The 5,690-nt window shown below is 37.2% G+C and overlaps 1 pseudogene; it reads right to left on the bottom strand.

Moving 5' to 3' along the window:
• Nucleotides 1-2,491: 2,491 nt before the first annotated feature.
• LOC21388411 lies at nucleotides 2,492-4,075 on the bottom strand (annotated as a pseudogene).
• Between the last annotated feature and the right edge of the window lie 1,615 nt (nucleotides 4,076-5,690).

Genomic DNA, 5,690 nt, shown 5'->3' with positions numbered 1-5,690 from the left:
GTCATGGGGCCCGCGGCTTGAGTAGTTCGTGGGGTCGTATTAACGATTTCAAAATGTTAATGAATGATTTCTTAAGCAAAGAGATCTTGTGAACTGGTAATAGAGTCTATTGCTGTAAGCCTAGATAGGATGCGGAGAGTGCATCCTCGGGGGCAGAACCCGAAACTCGGTCCGGGTAGGCGAGGCACTTGGTTAGGTAAATAATTTGTACTAATTACTTGCTGAAGCCTGTAAAACGGTTATTTACAGTTATATTTCCTTTGAGAAAAAGGATGTGAGGTTCCGGCTGTTCCGTCGGGACTGAATGTCTCATTTTATTTACTTATTCATTTATATATTTTCCTCGCACATTTATTATTCATTTACTTATAACGTTTATTTCAAATTATATCCTATTGGGCCTTTCGCTCACGGTTTATGTTTTAAATGTATTAAACCCCTCCCAGGAGACTCTAGGAGCGGTGCCCAGTAGCTGGATATTGCTACGAAGCAGCTGAGTTGTGCTGCTGTTAGAATTAAGTGAGGATTGTGGTCATCCTCTGATACAAATGTAAGGAATTTGAGAAATTCTGTAAACTTATGTAATATTTGGACTAACTAGACTGTGGTTGACGTCTGTTGTAATGATTATTTACATGAACATGTATGTACGATACTGTATGTCCTGTGGAGTGGAGCCCTGTGTGTCAGAGACTCCTGAATTTTATAGTAATTTATTTATATTTTAATGTAGTTAAGTGTGAAGCTCAATCTAAAAATCTATTTTATTAATCTCTAATTAAGCTCCACGTCACTCATCTCATTTGAGGGACGTGACACTGGCGCTGCCACATTGAAGATGAACCTTAAATTGCAAGTAATGCCTTAAACACTAGAGAGGGTAAGGAATATATGAGGGTGTTTCCACACGCAATGCACAACTCTCGAGATTTGTTTGTGAGGGGAAAAAGAAAATCTACGACAATGATTATGTCACGTGCTGGGGGTATTTATACCTGGTCTACTCTCATTGGTCCACGTGGCGTTGTTGTGAAGGAGTGTGGTTTGGTTTAGTAGGCCATGATAAATGAATGTTTATTACCTTTTGCACTTCTGGGGTTTCTGTTATAATTTTTGGACTGAATCCATCCTCGAAAGTTAATTTATAAAGAGAGGATATTTAAGTGATTATAAACTCATGTATTAAGTTTATATTTTAATAATATGAGACTTAATCAGAATCTTAATATATTATTACGTTTTTAATATTGATGTTTACGGCGACTCACTCTGAATGACCTACTCTGACATTTTCAGGTCGCCTCTCTCCAGATTGCTCATTCCGTAACGTGGGCCTGAAAAGGGGCATGTTCTGATACTAATTGTTATAACTCTTGAGTAGAATTCATCCTCAAAAGTTAATTTGTAAAGAGAAGGTACCCAAGTGATTATAAACCTACATATTAAGCTCATACTTTAATAATATGAGACTCAATCAGGATCCTAACAGTTTCATCCGGCTTTATTTCTGTTGATGTCTTTTATGCAGATTTGGACCAACTTTTTCTGCCTCTTTGAAAATTTTGCGTTTGTTGTAAAAAGAAAATAATTATTTGCCTGGCAGTTGTTTAGTTACCATTTAGATAAGCATTGCAATAAGAGAAGCCTACTTAATTTGGTTCTGCTGTTGAATGAATCATTTGCTGCACACTGATGTATCGAGTACTGCCCTTAATGCTTCTCTTTTTCTTTTCTAATAAAAAGGGATCTATGGTGTCATCGTGAAACTGAAAATGGACCAACTTATGATTTCGTTAACAATTCCCAAAGGTTTATGCGTGTCATAATCAAACACATGGCCTACCTATCATAAAAGATTGAAGTCCAGATGTAAAAAATCGGACCTTAATGCTAGTTTCATTCGAATGGAAAAACACATCTAATTTCAAACCACAAGTGCCTACAAATAATTAGATGCTTAGACTAAGACAAGTACGAGTGTTTTCGATGAAGCAGATGGAGGGAAATTAAAGACTTGTAAATTGTGATGCGTAATTTCTTGTTTCTTTTTTTAGTAAGAAAATACGAGGAAAAGAGACTATGTTAGGAAAATAAACAAGTCATCTCAGCCACACTAAAGGCTAATAAAATTTGAGCCGGTACAATGAAAATAATATCAAAATACTTTTTTGTGACCCGAATTTAAGACCTCACATCTATTAAACCACTTAAAAATAAGCCCAATGCCCTTGAGATATCAACTTGATGGTTTTTATTTGCATGTGTTGGGACTTGGAAAACTCTATCATCTTAATTTAAGCTGAGAATATCTATTTTATAATGCACTAGAACATGATTCTCTATTTAAAAAAAAAAAAAAAAAAAAGGGATGCTGAAAGACACTTTAGGCACAAGTTATATTGCCATTCTATAACCAAAAAAGATATTCATTCAAAAAAATTATTGCCCTGTTCACAAAAGCTAATCTTTCACTACAACAACTTAATTTTCTTCAATGATCCATCACATCTGGGACCTCAATTGGGTACCCATGGATAAAATCAGACCATGCATTGGAACTTTCTGGTTCAAGCTTTCTGATGCATTTCCAAACTGCACTATTACATTTAAGCCCACTCCCAAAAGCCAACTGCCAAAGTCTATCCCCTCTTTTCACCCTTCCCTTGGCTTCAAGATAACTAAGTGCATACCAAGTTGAAGCTGAAGATGTGTTCCCAAACTTGTACAATGTCATCCTAGAAGGTTCAATATCCCTCTCTCGCAACTTCAGCTTCTCTTCAGCTTCTCCTTCATGGTCTCGATAACTGATTTCCCGCCTGAATGAATGCAGAAATGGTCAAAAGCCTTCTTGAAATCTGGAACATAAGGCCCTCTTTTCCTTGCAGGAGGCCAAATTCTCTTCCACACCACTGATAGAACATACCTGATTTGCTCTGAGTAGGGAAGTACTAACATAGCTAGTTTTGCCACATTAACTTTCAACGCTTCCCCGGCTAATTGCTGGAGTGATTTTGACAAGTTTACCCCAGTGATTCCCTCATTGTCTGGCTCTTGACTAATACATCTGTAGTAAATGTCCTCAGCCCCAATGTGGGTTCTCACTAGGTGTTTGAGCACATATTTTGCCACCCTTTTGTCCCTCTATCGATTTGAGAGCAAAACCGCTGCGCCACCCATCCGAAACAAGCAGTTAGGGAGCAACATGGACTTGACCTTCCCACCGTAAATATTTGAACATACTGATTCCATGCTGAGGATCAAGGCCAGGGAGTTTCTGTGGATTTTGAGAAGGTCTTTAGCCAAAGAGACGGATAACAAACTAGCACTGCACCCCATGCCGGAGAGGTTGAAGCTGAGGATATTGCTTCTTAAGCCAAACTTGTTGATGATCATGGAAGCCAAAGAGGGAGTTGGGCAAACAACACTGCAGTTTGTGATGAGGATGTCAATGCTTTTCGGGTCGATTTTGCGCTCGGTGAAGAGGCTTTGGACAACTGAGAAGAGCACCATTTGGACTTCTTCTAGTGTTGAATTCAGTGACTGGTCGTTTGGCAATAGGTGGATACCTGTTGGGAAGTAGCTTTCACTTCCTATGCCTGATCTTTCCAAGACTTTGGCCTGGAATTCGACGTTCTCAGGGCTGAATTTCTCCCATCTTTCTATGTGTTCTTGGAAGGAAGATGTTGGAACTCGGTTGGTATCGGGTGGCCTATAACACACGAAGTCGATGCGGTAAACGTGTTTTGATTTGTAGAATAGGTACAATATTGCAGTGGCAATGATCAAAGTGGCTGCAAGGATCTTGAAATGGGTAAAGAGAATTAGGAGCTTGGAGAGGCTAAGTTGTTCTAAAACGGAAAGATCAATGTCAAGAATTGACATTTTAGGTGGCTCTTCTGTTAGTTTATTGTAATGAATAACTTTACATAAGCATGGTTAATATGGTGATTAGGCTATGTAAAGACGAGAAGGGTGTGACTTTGTTTAGGCAAAACCAACGGATGGTTAGTAGGCTCATGCCAAGAAAGTGTACGGGAACATGTACATTTGGTTGTAAACTTTTTCTTTTGTTATTTCTTTCTTGAAAAAGAGCAATTCATTAGCTTGTAAGTTTGTAACAAACTAATTTAATGGGGGGAAAAAAAAAGGTTCAGATAATTTCTCAGAAAAAATAGGACATGAAACGGTACAATTTGTATTTTTCAAAGGTGACTTCATATATAATTACCTAATCAATTCATGCAAGAAAGTTGAATTGTTAACTGTGCGTGTTAAACCTACATTTTTAAAGTCTTACCAAGGCAATGTGGTACGTTGGTTCACTTATGGGCAGAGGATTTGAACATTGTATCTTATAATGAAAGCAGGTTTACTTGACACTAAACTACACCTGCAACCACCTTTTTTTTTTTAAAAGTATATTAATTTATCTTTTGATTTGTTAAACTAGATAAATAAATTGAGCCAACGGTTAAGCTTCAAAACTGCCTGTTGAGGAACTAACAAAATTTGGCCTGTTGATTATGAATTATGTGTGCTTGAAGAAGTAAAGTAACATTGTTTTGACTTCACACATCAAACTAACTGAATCACAAGTCATAAAGCAAGCCAGCAAGATTTCATCACTAGAGAATAAAAAGCCTGGAAGAAATTCACGCTCAAACATTCTGAAGTATTTTCATCCAACAACAGCAATATTTCAAAATCTCTAATTTAATAAACAAAATTGTGAAGTAGACTAGTTTCAATAAAAAGCACCGTCACATTGGCAAAACTAAAGGAACTTCCAACTAGACAACAAGAAAATCAAGTGCTTTGACAAATAAAACATTGCAGAGTTTTTAATCTTCCTCCTCGCCCTCGTTCTCTGCAATGTTGAAGTACCTCAGTTCATAAACATTTCGGTCCTTGTTGGACGCAATCACTCGGAGCCAATCACGTACATTGTGCTTCTTCAAATACTTCTTTGTCAAGTACTTCAAATACCTGAATAACAAAGCGAAGAAAACAGGTAAGAAACCGCAGAATTAAAGATTAGAAATGAACTTAACCAACAACAGATTTTAGGTCAGTACCAACATGCATAAAATAATATAAACTGGGAAATGTCACATGACGTTAAATACATAGAAGACCAGCACACTCCCATACAACCTCAATATGGTAAAAGCTACAAAAAGAACATACCAATATGAGGCCATTTGCATACCAATATACCACAAAACTAAAGGGTGTTGTACTTATACGACAAGATTGCCCTGGCCATTATCTTGGAAAGTAACTTCAGGTGCAAAAGTAAAAGAACATACAAATATGAGGCCATTTGCATACCAATATACCACAAAACTAAAGGGTGTTGTACTTATACGACAAGATTGCCCTGGCCATTATCTTGGAAAGTAACTTCATGTGCAAAAGTAAAAGAACATACAAATATGAGGCCATTTGCATACCAATATACCACAAAACTAAAGGGTGTTGTACTTATATGACAAGATTGCCCTAGCCATTATCTTGGACAGTAACTTCAGGTGCAAAAGTCTTCGGCCGAGAAAGATCGTGTCAAGCAATCAGAGTTTAAATTTATGAACTTTTAACACAAAAGTAAATCTCATTCAACAGTCTTGCATTTCAATTGACAGCTCTAATTTCTAACCCAAGAGAATAAAGTACACAGTACCAAAAAAAAA

This window comes from Morus notabilis, unplaced genomic scaffold (assembly GCF_000414095.1).
Source record: "Morus notabilis unplaced genomic scaffold, ASM41409v2 Scaffold141, whole genome shotgun sequence".
Lineage (NCBI taxonomy): Eukaryota > Viridiplantae > Streptophyta > Magnoliopsida > Rosales > Moraceae > Morus > Morus notabilis.
The sequence above is the reverse complement of the archived record's forward strand: the minus strand, read 5'-3'. Positions and strand labels throughout refer to the sequence as shown.